At 42.2% G+C, this 23,216-nt stretch overlaps 1 pseudogene; it reads left to right on the top strand.

The window, feature by feature from the left end:
• The first annotated feature begins 18,279 nt into the window (after positions 1-18,279).
• LOC102095082 (type 2 phosphatidylinositol 4,5-bisphosphate 4-phosphatase-like) lies at positions 18,280-21,355 on the top strand (annotated as a pseudogene).
• The last annotated feature ends 1,861 nt before the right edge of the window (positions 21,356-23,216 follow it).

The following is a 23,216-nucleotide window of genomic DNA, read 5'->3' on the forward strand; positions in this document are numbered from 1 at the left end:
AGAGATGCAGGGAGAACCATTAACAAAACCTCTACGCTGGACTTCCGGAGGGCAGATTTTTGCCTATTCAGAAGTCTAGTTCAGAGCATACCCTGGGAAACAATGCTTAAAAACAAGGGGGCCCAGGAGGGTTGGACATGATTCAAGCAGGTGGTTTTGAGTGCACAGGAACAGGCTATACCAGTGTGCCGAAAGGCTAGCCGGCGGGGAAGACAACCGGCTTGGCTAAACAGGGAGATTCTGAATGAAATCAGAAATAAAAAGAGACTTTACCAACTGTGGAAAAAAGGGCTGGCTACTTATGAAGAATTTATGGAAATAGCTAGATCATGCAGAAAAAAAATCAGGGAAACAAAAGTGCAATTTGAAGTTAATTTGGCCAATTCTGTCAGGGATAATAAAAAGTTCTTCTTCAGATATGTTAATAACAAAAGGAGGGGCAAGGAAAACCTCCATTCTCTGTTGGACTCTGAAGGAAATATAGTTAACAAAGATGAGGAGAAAGCTGAGGTACTTAATACCTACTTTGCCTTGGTTTTTACCAGTAAGACAGGTGGCCCTCAGGTCAACTCATCTCTGGAGGTGGTTGGCAGAGATAGAAAGCCAAATAGGCCCCTTGTATTCCAGGAGGAAATAGTTGGTGATTTACTGAGCCATCTGGATCCTCACAAGTCTATGGGACCAGATGAGATCCATCCTAGGGTGATGAGGGAGCTAGCAGAAGAACTTGCCAAGCCGCTCTCCATCATCTCCCAACAGTCCTGGCTCACTGGGGAGTTCCCATGTGATTGGAAATTGGCCAATGTTACCCCAGTCCACAAAAAGGGCTGCAGAGCTGACCCTGGCAACTGCAGGCCTGTCAGCCTGACCTCAGTGCCTGGCAGGGTTATGGAGCAGATCATCCTGAATGGAATCACACAGCACCTTCAGGATGGACAAGCGATCAGACCCAGCCAGCATGGGTTTAGGAGGGGCAGGTCCTGTCTGACCAACCTGATCTCCTTTTATGATCAGGTGACTCACCTGGTGGATGAGGGGAAAGCTGTGGATGTGGTCTATCTGGACTTCAGCAAGGCCTTTGACACTGTCTCCCATAATATACTCTTGCAAAAGCTGGGAGCCCGTGGCTTGGACAAGTGTACTCTACGCTGGGTTAAGAACTGGCTGGAGGGCCGGGCCCAGAGAGTGCTGGTGAATGGGGCTGCATCCAGCTGGCGGCCAGTCACTAGTGGTGTCCCCAGGGGTCAGTGTTGGGTCCAGTCCTGTTTAACATCTTTATTGACGATTTAGATGAGGGGATTGAGACCATCATCAGCAAATTTGCTGATGACACCAAGTTGGGAGGGAGTGTGGACCTGCTGGAAGGCAAGAGGGCTCTGCAGAGGGATCTGGATAGACTGGAAAGATGGGCTGATTCCAATGGGATGAAGTTCAACACGGCCAAGTGCCGGGTGCTGCACTTTGGCCTCAACAACACCCTGCAGCGCTACAGGCTGGGCACAGAGTGGCTGGAGAGCAGTCAGACAGAAAGGGACCTGGGGGGACTAATGGACAGAAGCTCAACATGAGCCAACAGTGTGCCCAGGTGGCCAAGAAGGCCAACGGTATCCTGTCCTGTATCAAAAACAGCATGGTCAGCAGGACAAGGGCAGTGATCCTTCCCCTGTGCTCTGCATTGGTGAGGCCACACCTGGAGTATTGTGTTCAGTTCTGGGCCCCTCAGTTCAGGAAAGACATTGAAGTGCTGGAGTGGGTCCAGAGAAGAGCAACAAGACTGGGGAAGGGACTTGAGCATATGGAGAAAGGCTGAGGGAGCTGGGGTTGTTTAGTCTAGAGAAGAGGAGGCTTAGAGGTGACCTCATCACTCTCTATAACTACCTGAAGGGAAGTTATAGCCAGGTGGGGATTGGTCTCTACTCCCAGGCAGTTAGCAATAGGACAAGGGGGCATGGGCTTAAACTCTGCCAGGGGAAATTTAGGCTGGCTATTAGAAAGCAATTCTTTGCAGAGAGAGTGGTCAGGCATTGGAATGGCTGCCCAGGGAGGTGCTGGACTCACCGGCCCTGGAGGTTTTTAAACTGAGATTGGACATGGCACTTAGTGCCATGATCTAGTAAACGGACTAGAGTTGGACCAAGGGTTGGACTCGATGATCTCTGAGGTCTTTTCCAACCCAGTCCATTCTGTGATTCTGTGAACTCCAGCATTCCCAATCATATCTATAAAAAGTATCTTTTACCACCTTCCCTCTATTGATATTGGGCATTCTGCAACACTCACAACCACACCACCAGCATGCTCTTGTCACTGATGTCTTTATTTCCATATTATCTAACTCCATTCAAAGTAAACTAGAGGTTCATGTGTTGTCAGTGGCAGCAGCATGTTAGTCAGCTGTACCATGGTGCTCTGTCTCCTGTTTGCCTGCTGAAGCCTAGAGGAGTGAACCTCTTTCAGCAGGCACCAAAATACAGCAGATGGCCTGAAAAGCCTTTGCAGGTAAATCATCAGTAGACACCTAATCAATATGCTCAGCGAGAGATCACACTTTGGACAAGAGTGCAGACAGACTCCTCTCAAAGGCTTCCAAGAAATGGCACAGCCCTAATTCCCCATGTGTCTCTTCATAAAAAGGGGTGTTGTGCAGGGCTTAACACGGGTACCCAGCCAGATCTTTGAGAAGATAAGGCAGAGAGAGAGGCAGGGAGAGACAATGCTTTTGTTCAGAGGTTTTTCTCTAACCGTATCAAACAAACCTAGTCCAAAATGGAATATCCAGCATTTGCATACACTTGCTTTCTTTATGCCTCATCCATCCTCATCTTTAGCTACTTCCTTGAGTCTATCAAACATTATTCTGTATGGAACTCTGCATAATACCAACACACAGCCAGGCTTTTCAAAATATATAGCAGGACAAATTGAAAAGTCCCAAATATTCCACTGCTAAGACTGAAATAAGAGACTGTACTCATCACTTGCCAATTAGCCTGGTAATAAGAACATGTCATAACCCCTTGCCAAACTTGCTATAGACTTCAGAATGATAAAAAATAGTAGCTCTTAATAAAAGGTCAGGACTGAATCTGGTTATTTTCAATGTTAATCACACTGCAATGCCCCTTATATTGAGCTGCATGAGAACCAGACTCCTGCAGAAACTTGCACAGCCAGGAAAAACAACTCCAGGGTGAAGCACATGAGTGGGGCTGAAAGACTGAAACAGCAGCACAAATGCAAGCACAAGCAGCGAGTTTTAAGGGAGGGCAGAAAAAATATTTTGTGTGTATGTATATATGTGTGCATACAAATACACATCAAGAGACCTTACATAGCCTAGGAATAGACAACTTCTTTCTTAGATACTAGAAAGAAAAGGAGAGCAAAAACTATACCTGTGGATAGAAGAATAGGCTTCTAGGGAAGTCAGGTTACTCTAAAGACTGTAGATACATGACATTTTCTTATGCTCTGCTCATGATGTTCTTCAGCTAGTGTTTCTGAGGCCCTGGACTTCTCCACAAATAACTTAGAAAGTAAGAAGGCTCAGTCTGCTACCATTTCTTACTTCTACAGCATCTCCCTTCAAAATAGCTAGTTAGCATGGGTTCTTGCTGTAAGCATAACAGCAGGCTGAACAGTTATTTCAGAGCCAGGAACTCTGCATATAACTGAGAACTTAAAAGTACAAATACCTGCTCAGAAAGAGGAAACCATGCCCAAATTGTTGCTCTGCATGTTTAGTCATCTCATTCAGTTACAGTCAACACGTACCTCATGATTCGAGTTTTTAAAGTCAGTCTAACACATCCTGTGTGGTAACTCACCAGCTTCATCTACAGTGATGTGTCATAACATTTTGAAGCCATATTAACTTACTAGTTATTGTCAACTGCAAATGCACTATATCAGTTCATGTCTGAGATGTCAGTACTACCTAAAATTGACCGAATGTTGCCATAACTATAAAACTTATCCAATTTCTATCCAATAAACTAAAGCAGCCAACAGCTCCACACGTTACACAGTAAACAACTGTTAACACATACAAGTTCTTCAGCATAGATTTATGATGATACATAGCTAATCACAAGAACAATAAGAAACAGAATTTAATTAAGGACAAAATTAATGCACTGTACTACAGAAGAATACTAAGAGGTTATGCTTCTAATATAACCTAAGTTCTTTCTCCCAAACCTCATTACTTATATTATCAATCACAGCATGACAAAGCTTCAGTTAATACCTAGACCTTGCCTTTTACTTCAGTGACAACCGAATGCCCTCTTCCCCATGATGTTCAAATACTGTTTCATACGTATAAATACATATATATATATACACACAGATATAAAATGCCAGCAGGTACTGTACATGTGGGCTATGCAGAAAGCAGGCCTGAACGCTGCATTTAACACTTGCTGCATTTTACACTTGACTGGCCACCCTCTATTCAGTCCTTTGCCTAGCCCGCTTGATACATAAAGTCCTGAAAAAACACTGTATGCTTTCTTGTTTTATTGTATAGCTAATTGTTGTCCAGTTTTTTGGCCTGTGATTGGGTATTAGATGATTGGCCCTGGAGTTCTTGGCACTGTCGAGCTTGCAGTCCACCTTTGGGCTCGCCTCCAATTTCCTTTGTACAAGATACTCCTGGGTAATGGCGCAAAATATCTCATGCAGCTAATCCAGTTGTGTCCATCAGTGTGACTATTCCTGGAGTGAAACAGATCAAGAAGTCAGCGTGGAGAACGTAACCTCTGTGGGAAACAGCCATTTACTGAGAAATTAGACATGTTTTTCAAATTTATATTCAGCATAATAAAGAAATTTTGGCCACATATAAATGCTAGTGTTTTTTGTCCTCCAGGTCACTCAGTGTGAGGAAGAAGAGCAGCCTGAACAGAAACTGACTGATGAGCCATGTTCCACACGGGTTCTCCAGCTGTGAGTTGAAGGGTTTGTCTGTGCTGCTCGTGACGTGGTGTTGATGGGACACCCAATGCACGGTGGTCGTTGGCTACTGGAAGCTACACAGACATGACGAGATGGAGCTCTCCAGCTCAAGAGGTCCATCACCATACCTTGCTTCTCACCTGATGTGCTTGCAATGCAGACATGCACACAGTCACCTTTTGGTTTTTGTTTTACCCCCAGATCACATCCTGTATCATTCAGCGTTCCATGCAGGATAGAAACAGCACCAGAAGCAGCACTTGTTTTTGTAAGTGGGATCCTGACCTCATTGGCTTATCTGGAGACAGAAGTAGATCCTTCAAAACATGAATTGAATTTTTTTTTTAACCAGAACAGATGGGAGATCCACAGCCTACTGAAGTAGCAGCTGGAAAAGGCAACCGCTTCATTTAAAGCACACAGCAGCTCAGCTTGTTTTTAGGGAGTCTTGTTAGCAAACTGGAACTGGAATGGAGACCCAAGATTTAGTGATGAATGTGCTATTCTGCTGCCTCTGCAGCTGAGAAGAGCACAGGCTGTTCAGGGAGCAGCTCTCAGGACACCAGCTTGGGAGCAAAGTTTGTGCAAGGCTTTGAATAAGAAAACGAGGCTGCTATCAACATATCAAATGATGACAGCAAATTAAAAGCAAAGCCTATAGGCCACAGGGAACAAAACAACCCTTATTTTTCTTAGTTTCATGTCACAGATTACTTAACTGGAAAAATATTTTAAGATGACACCCTCTGGTTGGTTTTCTTACCACTGCCCTCCTGATTGCCAAGAATCCCAGCCATTGTGCATCTCTGCTTCTATGAAATGTTTGCACACAGACACAACCTTTGCATCATGACTAAAGAGGAAAATTCTAGAATTTAAAAAAAAACAAAAAGTGCCAACAGCCACAGAGGCAGCTCCCACAGGTGGTGGTGAGAGCTCACTGTTCAAGCATTCCTGTGAAGGCTCAGCTGGAAAAGGTGGCTCACAGCCTGAAGAGATGCATCAGAGCTTGACTTTAGCTGTAATGGTCCCTTGAAAACCTACCTAGATGATGAAGAGAATCTAACAGAGGAAAAGTTGCCAATAATAACTGTTATCAGCAATTGCAATATCATCACTTACCATAGTGTCACTTCTCAGACAAATCAGCACAGTCTTAATCATGATAAATGCAGGGGAAAAGAAAATCTTCGAGTATTTTTTCTAAGGTTAGGTCCTCAATGCACTGGTAAAAAGTTCACTAGTAAGACAGAGCAGACAAGGGCAACTGGAAATTGGTGGTGGAATACTTAAAAATAGCCTGTTCTAACAGACAGCTGGGGAGAGAAAAGGAGAACATTTTAAGTAAAGAGACAATTGTTATGCCCTTTTCACCTTGAAATTTTCCCAAAAATTGTTCACCCTGTTCATGGAATAAGTAAGGCTACTGCTGTGTCAGCCAAATGCTTCTGAATGGCTATCTGATGGAAGAAAACCCATTAATCTCAATCATGAGGTGACAAGTTCATCACATGGCTAGAAGCGCAGTACCTCTATTTCAACTCCAATTTTATTCTTTGTACAAACAATAAAAGTTAAATTCATCATCAAAGGAGAGTAGCAATACTTCCTTCAATCTACCATAAAAGCTAGTTTTCTTACATCGCTATAAGAAAAAGATTACATAAGCAGATAAAATACAGCAGATGCCTGAAAACAAACAAACAAACAAACAAACAAACAAACAAACAACCAAGACACATGTTATCTTCAGAATTAAATTATCTCTCTAGAACTAGACTGTATTTAAGTATAAATTCAGCACAGCATGGGTGCATGGCTTATTTTGTTATTTAACTCCATTATCTCCATGTAAATTGATGTATACCTAAAGTGTGTTGCAAAGAGTGGCTAAACAATTTGTTGAGCTGGGACCTGAGGCTGCCTACAGGAAGTCCGTATAGGCTTCCACCCTAAATATTTCCATATGAGATCACCGAGATCTTCCAGAGAAAAAGGGTATAGAAAATGCCATCCTATTACTGAAGGGATGTCTCTTCAAACAAACAAAAGAGTGTGTAATGTCAGGAATTAATTCAGGGTTTTTTTGAACAGAAGTGCAGGAGAGGCTATCCTGAATGTGGAATGCAGGGAAAAGACTAAGAAACTGGGAAAAGAAGGGAGAGTATTGGTAAAAAGGGCTTGCTAAGTTTTTATTAGTATTGTGAGCAACATTCACATCTTCACCAGTGAAATGCACTCTCTGCAGTGTGCAGTTGTGCTACCCTGTTTGTGGCTGACAGTTCATCTCTCATGCTTGTGTACCAGATGCTGCATTTCTGTGGATAAGCCCTTTAAGTATGTCACATCAAGCTCCAGGACTTCTCGTATCAGTGCACTGACCATCTAACATGAACAATTCTGGATCTTAACCTTCTTCATAATGAAGAATTCAGCATTACAGAATTTACAGAATTTTAGTAAGCTTTTTCTACTAATTTTAAACAATGGCTTAATTGTGGTAGGGTAATATGGAAACACAAGGAGGCAGATATTTCTCTGCTTCTATAAACTGCACATTTCAAGTGTCCCATCATTTTTCTGGTGTTTTATGTTGTCTAGAAAATATTTATATAGCTACAGAAATGTAAACAGAGCAACAAATATCTTACCTGCTTGATTTCTATTTATTTTCCCCTTAACTTAAAATGAGGTTGATTACTCATAATCAGACATAATAAGTGTGAATGTTATCGTAAGAGACCTTATAACATGCTGCAGAGAAAGCTAAGTGCAGTAATTTGATCTACGACTAAACTAAATGTGAGTTTCCCATTATTTAATACACAACTTTTACCTAGTAATGACAGTGGGCTATCGTATGTCTTCTTCCCAGTCACCATGAACTTTATCAAGACAGGTCACACTTTGAAAAGAAAAATCAACATAGATTCGGCTATTATATGGCTCTGCATACAGAAACAGACAAAAGAAAACCAGCCTTGCAACAACCAGGACCCAAACATTATATACCTGGGCAAACCAAAATCCCTGCTCCACAGTTGCTCTCCTCACACTACAAATAGCTGAGAAGATGCTCATCGAGTTTAAAGACCACAAATCTGCACGGCACTGAGATATGAAACTCAGAGGTGACTGCTGCAAACCAGATTCCTTTGTTGTCCTGTGTTGAGACATAAAGTTGTCAAACTTCTCATGGCCACCATGTCCAGGCACCAGTCACTTCAAGTTCTTAACATCAGAGCAGATGGATGACAACACAATACAGGCAACAAATAACACAATGCAAATCTCTGATCATCAAGCACCTCCGTCCATCTGAAAGTCAGACTGTGGTTTTCTAAAGACCTGAACACAGAGCCAGAGAGAAGACTTCCAAGCACTTTTTTCCTCCAGCTCGATGTATCCACTTTTAATTATATTCCTTCTCTGCTCTGGTATGCCATATCCTGACCCATCTGGGATATCACCCCAACACTCTGAGTGCTGTTGCCCAACTGCACTCCGCAGTATCTTGGAAGAACGGCTGCTGGAAGGGCCTGGCCAGGGGGTGGCCGGGGAACACGGTGCTGCAAAGGGCTCACGTCACAGAAGAGGCACTCTGGATTTCAAAGGTAACCATCACGTGCAGGCCTCAATCGTGACAGTGCATAATACTCTATGAAATCTGCTCTTTCAGCTACCCAAAAACTGGCATGAGAGGAAGCCACACTTTCAAACTCCCATTGTGAAATTCCCAGTTTTGAATTTTCACTGCCAAGTAATTTGTGTTTCCTGGGTTGTGCATTGCTGAGGGGCAGCCTGAAGAAATGTTGCACACCCATGGTACCCTGTGAGTCAGCACTTGAACTTTGGCTCAGATGTGGTTGAACAGAATCACAGAATAGTTTGTGTTGAAGGGCCTCCCCAGCTCCCCCATTGCCCCCTGCCATGAGCAGGGACATCTTCACCAGCTCAGGTTGCTCAGAGCCCCGTCCAGCTTGGCCTGGGATGTCTCCAGGGATGGTTCATCCACCACCTCTCTGGCCAACCTGGGCCAGGATCTCACCACCCTCAGGGACAACAATTTCTTCCTCATGTCCAGCCTGAATCTCCCTCCTTTAGTTTAAAACCATCACCCCTTGTCCTATCACAACAGGTCCTGTTCAAAAGTCTGTCCCCATCTTTCTTATGGGCCCCTTTTAAGTCCGGAAAGGCTGCACTAAGGTCTCCCCGGAGCTTCTCTTCTCCAGCTGAACACCCCAACTCTCTCACCTGTCCTCCCAGCAGAGCTGTTCCAGCCTGGGACCATTCCTGGGGCTCCTCTGGCCCCTCTCCAGCAGGTCCATGTGTGTCCTGTGCTGAGGAACCAGAGCAGGTACAAAATAGTACAGAGTAGGATGGAATTTAAGGAGATCAGGACCCAAAGCATAAGCTTGTATTTTGTTTTTGCAGCTTTTGTTCTCCCAGGATCATGTACTTTACTTTTAGTTATCCTTTCAACTTTAAAAACTTAACAAACTGGAAGCAGTGCTATTTCAACCATGTAATTTTGTGTGAAGACATTAAAACAGATGTCCACCAAGTTGGCATAATTATGTAAATTGTCCAGGAAACAGGAGATATAGGATTACATTGCCAAGAAGACAGAGAGACATTAGATTTCCACTCATTCTATTAATACTCCAGACCTCATTCTGCAAAAGTTGCTTAAGTGTGCACAGTCGATAAACTGAAAAAAAAAAAAAAAAAATCTTATTTTTGAAAAGATAAAAACTTACTAAACAGATAAACAGATAGATAACATATGTGTTCATTCCCAACAATTTCTTCTGTTTCCCATAAGCATTCTTTTTCATTTTATGGCACTGGAATTATGTTATTAGCCTATTAAAATCTAGTAGGTAAAGATTTTACTACACTTTCAGGGAGCTGCTTCTTACACTAAGAGTTATTAAGGATAATTGGTAGCCTGTTCTAGGGGAGGTGAGCTCCAAAATTTGGTACAGCAAGTTTCTCATAATCCTTCTTGCAAGCAACATCAAAAATTAAATTTCATTAACCTCCACCAATCAATAATCCCATCAGATAGACACGGATGAATGAACGTTCACAGTACCTGCAGGCTTCTACCTGAAGTCCAGAGTTCAAAGCCTCAGTCACTGTAGAGGCCTTTGGGAAGCACAGACCCCAAACTTCAGTGCCTTGATTAACCTTGAGAGGCATCTGATTATAAATTTGGTCAGCAGATCTTGGTAATTTACAGCCATGACCCTGCAGAGCAACAAACAAGGACACATATATAACTAACTTACAGTTTAGATTGGAATGGGAAGCAATGTGAAGAAAACAGAAAATTCTCATTGATTTCTAGAAATCATAGATCACTTTCTTCTTCTGACCATCTCTTAGATATTTAACAGTCAGCACCAGGGAAATATTTCGCTCAGATTTGGATTTTTGACTCTTACAGGCTGCATACATAGGTGGTTGTGATGATGATTTGAAGGCTATGAACATGCAGAGCAATGTCACAAGCTGTTTTTTATGAGTCAGACATAATAAATGCATGCACATTGAAAGGTTAGTCCTTGCATTTCTTAGTTGAAAGGTCAAAACTTTTGTGAGAGGCTTAGAAAAAAGTGGTTTTTTTTTTATAAGCAAGGTGAGGTCACTTGGCACATGGAATGAAGTATAAATCAAACCAAAAGTTAAAACAAAATGTTAATATTAACAGCTGAAGGAAAGCAAAAAGGGATGAAATTCCATTCCCATTTTTGAATTGGTACTGAAGACTAATTATAAATTATTATAAAATTCAGTGCAAATCTGAGAACAAGATAATCGCCCCTGACAATAATTACCAGGTCTTGGTATTAGCAAGAAAAGGACATTTTTTAAATTACGGATGTGTGTAACAGAAATGCTATTAGCCATTAAAGTCCCCTATAATTCTGCTGTCAGCTACCCTTTCTTAATGAAATCTTCATTATTTGACAGCTTGTTCTTTAATTGTCACTCCATGCTAGCCTCTAGTTCTCAGCCACATTGTGAGCTGAGTTTTCCTGTATTACAAATCTAATGTAGTGAGTTTTCCAAGTTTTCAAGTTTGATATGATCTTTTTGTCTCTAAAGGACATTTTCATACGTGGTCAGCACAAGGCCTCAGAGAATGCTTGTGGAGTGATAGCTTACACTCCATGTTAACAGTGGAAGAGTATCTGTTTGATCATGCATTCCCTTGGTATATAATCCTGAAATTTGCAAGTCTCCTGTGAGAGACATGTTAACGCTCACATTTGGCATTAAGAGGTCTTTAATGGTAGTTTATCCTGCAATTCCTCAATTCTCTCTCAAAAGTAATTTTTAAGGTTATAGAGAAATGAGCTGTGTAGTACTGTATATTTTTTCCCCTTCAGAAAATTATAGGATATTTATTCCCTTAAGAAGACAGCACTTACACCTAGAAACCTGTACAACTACATGTATGTGTTGTAATGCCTCTTAGATGCTAGGCTCCCCATGTGATATTCACACCACTTAAGTTAGGTGCTTGGGTTGTTATATTCTGTGGCATTTTAAACAAAGGCTCACAAACATTCAGCACACTAAGAGGGAAGCCACAAAAGCTAGCCAAAAGGAAATACTGAAGGAAACCTATCTTAATGCTTTCTTTTCTCAATTTTATATGGCAACTTCTTGTTTACAAGGAGTCATGTATATGCTGCAATTGTACAGCTATAGCATTTTCTTGGGAAAAAAAATGGGCAGGGGTTATACTTCAGAACACAGAGCACAAGTCCAATCAAGCAGGTTGCAATGCACATTCCCCTCTCGCCCCGCTCTTCCTGCAATCGCTGTCATTAGAGCACATCTCTAAGCGACGTGGGAACCGTGGCGGGTGCACTCGGCCCCCTGGCCAAACCAGAGCAGTTTGGTTCAGGCTCCAGAGGAGGGAAAGGCCTGAGCCGCAGCTGGGCCAAGAGCTCCTGTTGGGAAACCCACAGGGAAGCAGAACGGGAACTGAACACGCATGAGCCGTGGGCGCAGGGAGTCTTGTACAGACCTTTCCTACTGTGTGCAATTGGACTACGAGCCAACCACTTCATTCTATAAATACGACAGCCTGGATGAGCCACTTTGAGCTCTCTCTGCCAAATAAGCTGGCTGTATGGCAATGGTTTTACTACTCACAGGTCAGTGGATGAGCCCAATTCAAGTTTCATATTAATCATTTAGTGGAAGAAAATGCATACTGAATATAATGAATTATTTAGAGATATAAAGTTGAATGATTTCTAATACACTCTTTGATTCACGTTACTTGATAAACTGGATCTACTAAAATTTTAAAACTGTGAAGTTCTGCTCATACTTACCAAAAGCAACTACAAACTACGCTAAACACTTATAAGATAAGGCCTGTTCTGCACTTTGCTGAGAAGAAGAGGATTCATTCAGACACAACAGTATCTGCAAGGCTATGGACCAAACCCAATGTCTACAACTTCACAAAACAAAGGCACATGTGAGATCAGCGAAAAGGATCCAATGAGAAGCAAGAAGATCCCAAAGTGAAATATTACTATTGGACTGAATCACGGTATGAAAGGTTTGTAAAAGTCTGTGGTTTTCTATGCTCGGGTTGGACCTCTGTACAGGTACCCAGCTTGAACCAGCCCTCCTGCTATTATACCCCATTATTTTTTAAATTTTTTTCCTAAGAATTTTGTTTCCTTGAAGTCTGCTCTGCGTACAGTTTCAGGCCTCGCCCAAAAGTTTGCCTCTGGAGTTCTAAAATACAGACTCCAAAGCAACCAGTTTTCAGAGAGGGAACACCTGAAAGTTTGCCTTTGCAAATGGGCACAGGCCTCCCCTGAAAGTTTGCCTTCGGAGCTCTAAATGCAGACTCTGGAGCAAACGGTTCTCAGGGAGAGGAGGATCCTGAACGTTTGCCCTGCGGTGGACACAGGGCTCACCTGGGAGTTTGTCCCCGGAGCCCCAGGACACAGACTGTGGAGTGAACGGTTACCAGGGAGGGAAGGCGCCTGGAAGTTCGCTTAGTGAATGGGTGCAGGCTCCTGCAGAGAAGGTCAGCAGCATTCGGCTTGGCATATTTCTCCATGCAGAAAGCAGAACCCTAAGTTACTCTTCCATGACAGGAACCCAAGTTCAGTTTTCTCCTCAGTTGTTTAGCTTCTAACCTCGAGCACATACACACGAAGAGATGGCTGAATGGTTCTGTCTCTGTCACATCACAGACAAGTGAAATGTAAGAAACAGTAGCTTTTACCCCTTTGGGATATAATTAAGTATCACCTACATAAAGATCTTAGGACAGCGATAGTAATAAATATCCCCCAGAAGTTAAGCTGTAGATACAGTCCAAAGTGACAAAAGAGTAAGGGAGAGCTGTTGAACCCGCATGACTGCTGTCTGAGGTCCAGCTCTCCCAGGACCAGCATCTTCCACCAACACTTGGCCTCATCAACTTTGAATGGTTCTTTTAGCCAAGGTCTAACATCAGTCCAGATCTATGCACTGCCTTTCAACACAACTGGCAAATTCTGATATTGTCTTTTGAATTTTACAAAATGCTTCTTCTATCCCTTCCTGCAACACCCCAGGTATCTCAGTGTACTACTTTGTGGATGTGTGTTTTCAGAACTGAAGAAATGTATTTATTATTTAACCTTGCTATCAACAGTGAGTCTCTAACTATGTTTCCTTTTGATGCAAGTTGCTCTGGTTATGATCAAGGCTGAGATTTTGAAAACCAAGGGCTAACAAAAGAGCATCCAAACTAGGTCAGGCCCAAGGACTTACATCCTGTCTCCCACAGAAACCTCTGCTGGGAAAGGAGCATGAAACCAAAGCAGTCGTATAATGAAACTTCCCCAGAAGACTCTCTCAGTCTCCAAGGATTTGCAGCACAGGGGATTCTTGAGAATGAGGTTGCATCTTTGTGTTTAATTACCCTCAATGGATAAATTCGTGGACAGAAAACCCAATTGCCTTTTGAATTTATGTAAACTTTCAGCATGCCTTATGCCCAGTGACAAGAAGCTCCGTAATCTATATGTTGTATGTGGAAATGCCAACTTGTGCATGAGGACGTACCAATATGTCAGTATATCCTTAATTATTGTTAAACTTTATCATACTTTTCACCCTGCTACTTCATGCTGCTGAACACAACCCAAATATCACAGGACTTAGCACAAACTGAAGAGTTCATTAATTTCTGCACTACATACAGCTCAAAGGGCTAAGCAATGTGCTCGTGTCTGTATGAACCAGTGGTTTATGTTTGGCTTTGAGAAAAACATTGGCCAACTTTCCGTGATTATAGCAAAGGTAAAAGCTAAAAGTTCTGGAAAAATGAGAGCTCCAAGGTAAGTCAGTTGCTGGATCTTCTAGGACTCCAGGGCAAGGTTGAGCCAGATACTTGACAAGGAGCAGAGGCTCAGCCTCTGTAAAAATGTATTAGCTGACTCGCCTGCATATAAGGTTAGGAAAAAGGAGGCCTAATACACTCTGTGCAGGTCTGAGTTCTGCACATTTCACAAGCCTAGAACAAGGTGCGCAGGCTTGAGCAGATGCCCAGGGCTGAAGTTTCGGGGGGGTTTTTTGTTTGTTTTTGTGGTTTTTCATGTTTTTTATTTCTTTGTGTTTTGTTTTGGTTTTGTTTTAATCAATCGGGGTAAATCTATGCTTTAGTAAATAAACCGCTGAAAACTGTGGTTCGTTCATGAATCTTGCATGGCCTTCCTAGCTAGATTAAGGTCAAAGACTGGATAGAGCAAATAGGGTAAACCATCTCACTATGGATTAGGCTACAAAAGACATTGAAATTAGGAGCAAGTTTTAGGAAGAGGAAAGAAGACAAAACTTTTTCTACCTTCCTTATCTTGCAAGATCAAGGCATAGTTTATTGCTAGTATTTTCCTCTCTGAAAATGAGAGGATGAGAGCTGACATATGCCACTATTTTCTGCTGACATTTAGCTCTAATACATATATTACTTATCAAGATAAATTTAGGACAAAGTCTGCATATGTGTCTTTCATCTGAAGTAGACAGAGAAAACAAGATGGACTGGTATACGTGGCCCATCCAACGTGCACAAAGGCTGACACCGGAGGCTTCCACACCTCAAGCAGGGCCATCAGTGGATTAGTGGTTTGGCCAAGGGTGCGGTCTCCCTCACGCTTGCTTGCCCTGCAGATAAAACAAACCATGGTCACACCTTGAAGAAAAAGAGAGTTCCAAAAGAGTCCGTTTTCAATTCTAAGCAAGAATAGCAGGCTTTTTGAAAACCTAAGTTCACTGCAATAGAAAGGCCACTTACCTTTCAGTTTTGTTCTTTGTCTCTTACCCACTAAAATTTAAAAAGTCTTACAGTTAGAGGCAGACAGGAAAGAAATCTCGAGACACATCAAGATTCATGTGCTACAGCAGAAACCAAATTCAGGAGAAAACCCAGGTCAAAGCAGAAGACAAGAATTCTCAGTAGACTTTGATGCAAGCCTCAGTAATTGAGGGCTCTATCTGTTCATGTAGAACCAGTTACACAAACCTGCTTTTGCCCAGGGCTCATGCTACCAAGCAGCTTCCCTCAGCACCCCCTTCAAAAGGCTGGAGCTGCAGAGGTGTTGCCTTGCTAGGCTCAGCTGTTTTGTGGAGCTGAGAGCATCTCCAAGAGATCCTACCCGAGCTTATTCCTCGGGGTGTAATACAAATCAGCTGTGTTAGCAGCAGCCTCTGCACCCTTCTGCTGCCTCAGGGACAGGTACTGAGTCTGGTGGCAGGTTTGCTTTAGTGTCCTGGTTGTGCTGTGTATTAGCAGATATAATAATACTGATAGGCTGTATCTCTAGATGTCTGTGTTATCTGATATGGGGTAACAAGGCGTGTTCTGCTCACACAATCCCTGCTCGCTGCCCTCTTCTGCAGAGCTATTAGCCACTCTGATAAGTGAAGCTGCTTCTTTTTTCAGTGGCCACAAGTGAGATTGTTTTCCAAAGCTGAAAGTGTGACCTGGATGTCTGATTCCATTAATATTTCCATGCAGGTAGCATGAGGGAACTTGGATAGCTCAATGCACCGGTCCAGTTCTCGCCTTTGAAGGCGCACGGGCAGCAGTAGGAAGCTACGGCGTCAGGTAACTGCTGCTCTTTTGCAGCAAACCACTTCTATTGGATTTGATAACAGGAAGAATACTAATAGCCGCTATAACAAAGGCAGGAGAAAAGTCTGAATCTGTGCTGTGTTTTATCAGACAAATGAGTTCCCTAGAAATTTCATTTCAAAGCAACACTAGATTACCTTCTCTAATAAGTAAAAAATTAAATGAGCTTATACTGGCAAGATGACACTTATTTTACTGAAAGGCAGTGCATTAATACAAATCCGTTCCTTGCAAGAATGCACCGGTTTGTGAGCACCAGACCAGCAGCTGAATCCCAGCTTGGAGCTTCCTCTCTGTTCTGATTAACATACAGTCACACTCAAAAGTAAGAACTGGTTCCCCATTTGAGTGTGGGGACTGTGAGGATATTTGTACACTCACTGCATTTTCCTGTGTTTCTCTGGCTTTCTATATGTTGCTTGTCAGCATAGGATGTTCACAGGTGACGATCCTGTGTCTGTACAAGACAAGAGTGGAGAGTCCAGAGTTGAATGGTCCTTCGGGCTGTTTACTGAGGAAAGCAGAATTTTGGGCACTATAGGAGCAACATACACCAGACAGCGGCTTTTCAAAATTAATTCCTCCTTCCACTCTGTCCCCTGTCTGAAGAGCATTTCCAGAGCTTTCAGATCAGAGATGGAACTCAGGTGCAAGAATTTTTCTGCAGAAAATTCTTCTTTCTTTCCTTCCTTCTTTCCTTTCTTTCCTTTCTTTCCTTTCCTTCCTTCTTTTCCTTCTTTCCTTTCTTTCCTTCTTTCTTTCCTTCCTTCTTTCTTTCTTTTCCCATGCTTGAGACTGGATTAACAATTTTATCCCATGTTTCTTTTTTTAATTTAATGTACTTACAATAATTTTGAAGTGAAATCTCCCTTTTAAATTAAAAAATAAAGCTTGCTAAACATACCATTTCCAACACAGAAAACAATTCCCTACTTTTTTGGTCAAAACTGTGTGTCAAATATTGACAGACTCTGTCCTGAACAAATACATTCTGCCCTTATCCCAACTGAATTTTAAACAAAATTCACATTTACCAAAATAAATTCAGCCAATTATGCTCAAAAGATTTAGATCTGGCCATCTTTATCACACATAGAACCAATGGTTTTAACATCAGCTATATTGAGCTTCAGATAGGAATGTGATATTTCACTAGCACAAAACTTCAAGCATGTGAGGAGTGTTAGTGACGTATTTAAAAAGAAATAATAGCTTTGCTGGGGTTTTGGCTGTTTTTTTTTCAAAGAATGATTAAAGGCTATCATTTCCTCTTAATGGTCCATAATTAGTTATTTAACTCCCACTGACACTAATGGGAACAGCCTGCGTAATCACTGCATGCACAGCTGAGCATGTGGGAGGTAGAAGCTGCCTTGCCTGTTAACTATGAACAGAAAAAGGATATGAAATCTACTGTTATGCTGACACTTTTTTACAAATATCTCCAACAATGTGAATTTTAAAAGCTTTTGCTTCTAGAATGCATTTTCAAAAGAAGACTCTGAAGTGCCTTGTCCCGTGCAATAATATTGAGACACACAGATCTGAGTGATTTTCTGTGACCCCAAGTTTACAAGCTTATGGCAGAGCAAAGAACACAAGTTTATGCCTCCTACTTGTATGATACAACATTCCCTCTGCAGTTAGTTAAAACTGATGCCTCTGTGCTTTCCAGCAAAATGCACAGTTTGGGGCTGAAGTAAACTGATCCATGGCTTCCAGACCAGGTCAGATACGTTGCATGCAGCCAATAGCTTTGATGTGAACTTCACTTTTGTTTGACAACAGAAATTATTAGAACTGTTTTCTTGTAAGAAAATCATACAATAGCTTGGTTGACCCAAACGGAGGAGCTTCTCTTCGTGGGCAGGGTCTGCTCAGCGTGCCATGGGAAAATCCATCCAGGGCCTGTCCCATGCTGTATAAACACGGGGCTCCCGCTATCCCGTAAGATTTACTATTTATATTCCCTTTTTTATTATATCATATTAAAACATCTGTTTTATTAAGCTATTTGTTGTTGGGTCTGTCTTATTGAGATCCAGAAAGAACCCTGCCGTTTCCCACTCACCTCACAAAACGTAACAATAGGAAATCTTGGGGTTTGGTATCAATAACTTGGAGCAGTAACCTACTTCATTTGCCTGCAGATGTTGTACGAGTTGTACAACTAGTAACCTGATTTACAGTGTCATTTCTGGTAAAGACTTTGACCACCATTTTGCATCAAGAACTTCTGCTTAAGGTTTTCCACTGATCACAGAGATAATAGGACCTGCTCAAATTGCTTGTACAGTCCTAGAAATCTCTGCCACAGGTTTCCATTTCTTTCTGTGTTGCCAGACTACTGCATATGCTTTCATTTATTTCTGCCTTAAACAAATCATTTTAATTTCACTGAAAAATAAGTATGCCATAAGGACCACATGTTAAACTAATGATACAAAAGGTTAAACCCTTAACTGAAGTTGTGCAGACTAGCAATAATCTCCTGCCAAACATTTTATTGGTGATAAATCACTGTCCCAACTGAATTCACAGTAGAATAGATCTATAAAGGGCTAGTATCACAAGGATGCTGTATCTCAGATGAAATATTCACAATTCACACCTCTAACACAAGTATTTTCACAATGACCAATTCTACATATGTTCATCTACTTCTGCCCCTTTAGAGAGATCAGTTCCTTTTTCCTAATTTTGTTTCTTTATATTTAATTATTTTACTTTTTCCCCAATTGGCTTTTTCTTGTTTTTGATCTATTGTACTTGAGATGTGTCTAATCTAACAAGAAAGCATCTTTGAAGTGTCCTGTCTAGTTGTGGTCTTTTTGTTGTTTTTGTTTGATTGTTGTTATTATTGTTGTTATTTTTGTGGTTTTTGTTTTGGTTTTGTTTGGTTTTTGTTGTTTTTTTTTGTTCATTTCATTTTTCCAAGTTACTTTGTCAATTATCATGTTATAAATCATGGCGATTATTTAGTTTTATTAAATATGTCATTTTTTTCTTACTCAAATACAGTTCTTCATTTCATCTTTTCCTCTTATGGAGGAGTAGCCCGAGAATTAAAATTAACAGGGAAGTCTGGTCCTAAGTTGATTCTGACAGGACCAGGTTTTGCTGAACAGCAGCCCCCACGCAGAGCTTCCTCCTCCATACACGGCCACTGCCAGTCCTGACACCAGCGCTGTTCCCGTCACCAACTGCCATGTGTGCCAGTTGCTCATCAGTTTGGACAGCAAGCGACACCAACATGTCACAGGATGACCATGAGCCAGCACTGGGCCCTTGTGGCCAGGAAGCCAATGGTACCTGGGGTGGGTTAGAAGGGGGTGGTCAGTAGGTCAGAGAGGTTCTCCTGCCCCTCTGCTCTGCCCTGGGGAGACCACACCTGGAATATTGTGTCCAGCTGTGGCCCCTCAGTTCCAGCAGGACAGGGAACTGCTGGAGAGAGTCCAGCACAGCCACCAAGATGCTGAAGGGAGTGGAGCATCTCCTGTGTGAGGAAAGGCTGAGGGAGCTGGGGCTCTGGAGCTGGACAAGAGGAGACTGAGGGGGGACTCATTCCTGGGGATCAAGATGGAAAGGGGGAGTGTCAGGAGGATGGAGCCAGGCTCTTCTGGTGACAACCAGTGACAGGACAAGGGGCAATGGGTGCAAACTGGAACACAGGAGATTCCACTGAAAGATGAGAAGCAACTTGTTTGGGGTGAGGGTGGCAGAGCCTGGCCCAGGCTGCCCAGGGGGTTGTGGAGTCTCCTTCTGTGCAGACATTCCAACCCGCCTGGACACCTTCCTGTGTAACCTCATCTGGGTGTTCCTGCTCCATGGGGGGATTGCACTGCATGAGCTTTCCAGGGCCCTTCCAACCCCTGACACTCTGGGATTCTGTTGTTAAGTGCACAGTCTGCAATGAAGCTACACCAATCAAAAACCCTCCTGCATGGAAGAAGTACGTTAGATGTCAATGTAATTGTCTCCTTATTTGTAAGGAGACATCTCAGACAACAGGATGTCCAAGACAAAACTGTGGATGCATCATTATTCTTGGCCCAGTAACGCTGATCCCAGAAGAGCAGCTGGCTTAGCCAGCCTTCCCAGTTCAACCAGATGGAACTAGAGTGGTATGTGGGCACTGTGGAAATATATTCCTTTAGATGGAACTGAGGTTTAACACACTAGCAAAATGCCCACGCTGCCAAAAAAATTCTTCTGTTAGAAGTGCACTGCCATGGAGATGCTACTGTGCAAATATTACAATTGGAATGTGTCCTGGTTTTGTTAAAAACAAGACCAGTTTTTCTTTTAGTGAATTTTCCTTTTAGCCAAGTTTTTCTTAGTAACCGCACTTTTCTGAATTTGGCTACTTGTTTCGGTAGACATCACAATGGAATACAAGGTCACTGATAAGGATGCATATCCCATATTTGCAAGGAGGAGAGAACTGAACAGGTGATTAAAACTGACCAACTAAGTATTCCATCCCATCCACATCATACTTCTTATAAAGTTGGGAGATCACGAGGGTCTCACTCTCTTTGACTATGGCCGGCACCTGGGGAGGACCCTGCCAGTCACCTCTGCAACCTGAGGCCTAGTGACAGACCCTGCATCCTTCAATCCTCTTCCGTTTTGCTGTAGAGTCCAACCTGGGACTTGCGAGTGCCTGCCCTGCAGCTGCTGGAGCAGTGCTGAGTTTTGCCAGGGAATTCAAAACTGGTCTTGTATATTTTGTATTATTTTCTCTATTTTATTAGTAGCATCAGTTAAACATTTTTAACTTTTTCCAACTTGCAAGTCCTCTCTCTGTTTGCCTCTCTTTGCCCTCTTATCGCCTTTCCTTAGTGGGGAGGGGGGGATGAGTGGGGAGGAAAGGGGAGGGGGTTAACAAAGCATCTGCCACGGTTTATTGTCACCCTGCAATTAAATGGTGACAGAATTATATGCATCTTCAATGGAGTTCGATTAACTGTTGGTACACAGGATTTTGCCAGGTGATTTCATGTAATGTATATTTCCCTGGGCTATTGCTTATCTCTTAGGTTTAATCTGCCTCATCCGAGCCTGCTACTGGGAAGCCATTAAAGTCAGTTATATGGAGCACAATTTTGCATAGAGAAATTGTTAGATTATAGCAGATGAAAATTTAGTAATTTTGGATATTACATCTTGGATACTTTAGAAATCTTTCCTGTAAAGATTCCATTCTGTTCAAAGTAGTTTTAAGACTGGGGGTCTTCAAGAACAATGTTCATTGCACTACATAATATGCAAATAGTTTGTTTTGCTGTAGTTTGCTGAGCTTTGAATAATATAGCTTTGTTTACATGTTCGTAACTCTGTCTTTATAGGTGTTGAATGTTATTTCAACAGACAGTGTTAGGTTTTACATTTCTTTTGTTATGTTAAAATCTATCTGCCATTTTTCTAGATGATCGATAAGAATTCAAGAGTTCAGTCCCTCGTCCCATGCTGTTGAAAGTGAGTTGCTCTCATGAATTCCTGTAGTTGCAGACAGAAACACCACTTCTTCATTTGTCAGCAATACCTTGCCATGGGGAAAGACCCTTGGGAATCAGGTGGGATGGTCTGCTGGCAGCATGGGCACTCGAAGGCTGTTTCCATTTGTGTCACCTTGTTTCTGCTGTTGGATGGCATCTCCTCCGGAGTTTGTCATATTCTGTGCTTCCTGCTCTTAGTAGCTCATGAAGTCAATAGCAGGCAGAATTTTTCTTTTTCTTATCCAAATCCATCTTTCGTGGTCCTCCAAAATCCTGACTCATTGTTTCAAACTCAAAATGCAAACAAGCTAACCCTGGTGAGGACTCACCAAAGCACAGCAGCCTGGAGAGGAAGAGGCTGAGGGGTGTCTAACCATGCCCGTCTGCTGCCTACAACAAATTACAGAGGCAGCCACACTGTTCTCATGGTTGCACTGCAAAAAGCCAAGAGGCAACTCTGGTTTATCATCCAGTTATACACACTAGTTGCATCAGGGGAGATGTGCATTAGATATGAGGACATTTTTTTACTGCAGAGGTAGTCAGGCATGGAATGAGCCCAGACATACTGTGGAATCTCCATCCTTGGAGCCACTCAAAACTCAGCTGGACCAGACACACAGCAACTTGATCTAACTCCAAAATCGACCTTTTTGGGGGGGTCCATAGACCAGATGGCCTCCAGTGATCTTTCTCAACTATCATTCTATGATAGTTTGTCTTCAATTTTCTGAGTTTTTCAATGTGCTTTAACATTTGGTTCCCTCAGCAATGGGCTAAACAGATCACTAGCAGTTCTATAAAGAAGCACACAAACTTTACCAATCCAGGAAAAGTTCTGGATCCCTTCACTATCTTATTTTAAAACTTGTAAGAACTAAAGCCTGAATAACCAACTGATCACCTCCTGTCTGCAAGATTACATGTTTAAAAAATTAACTAGGACTGGCATGCTTCTATATCCCTCTAAGTCAAACTGCATTTACAAGTCTAGTGACCACCAAGTACTTCTGTATATGGGTATGTAAGTGTTGCAGCATCACAGGTGACACTGAGAAAACCAGTGACAGCAAAAATGTGTTACAAACCAAATTCTCTACCAACAGTCCAGCTGACATTGATTTATCAGTAGGAGAATTTGCTCTTAGGTTATTGTCATTCAGCCGCTAAGCACCTCTATGTGCCTCTTACAGACACAACGCAGGACCACTGCAGAGCTACAAAATTATAGAAAAGTGTTAATAAGAAGTGAGTCTGGGAGACTGTTTAACCCACTTCTTTCTCCACGGCACGTGCAGTCATTTCTACATCATTCTTTATAGAGTTCTGCTGAAACTCTTCATTTGGATCTCTAGTGATGGAGAGTCCACAGTAGTTTCAGGTAGTCTGTTTCAATGCTTCACTACCATTAGACCATTGTTTTCTTAATGTACTCTGCTGACGTTTAAGATCACTATTTCTGTCCTGTAAACTATGGATATGAAGAACAGTCATCTTTTCTTCTTTTTGTTTAAAGACTAAGTATGTCTTTGACAAATCAAGCTGGCAATGTGAAAGTACAAAGCGAGTCACACTGACTCATGTAC

This window comes from Columba livia, chromosome 13 (genome assembly GCF_036013475.1).
Source record: "Columba livia isolate bColLiv1 breed racing homer chromosome 13, bColLiv1.pat.W.v2, whole genome shotgun sequence".
NCBI classification, from domain to species: domain Eukaryota; kingdom Metazoa; phylum Chordata; class Aves; order Columbiformes; family Columbidae; genus Columba; species Columba livia.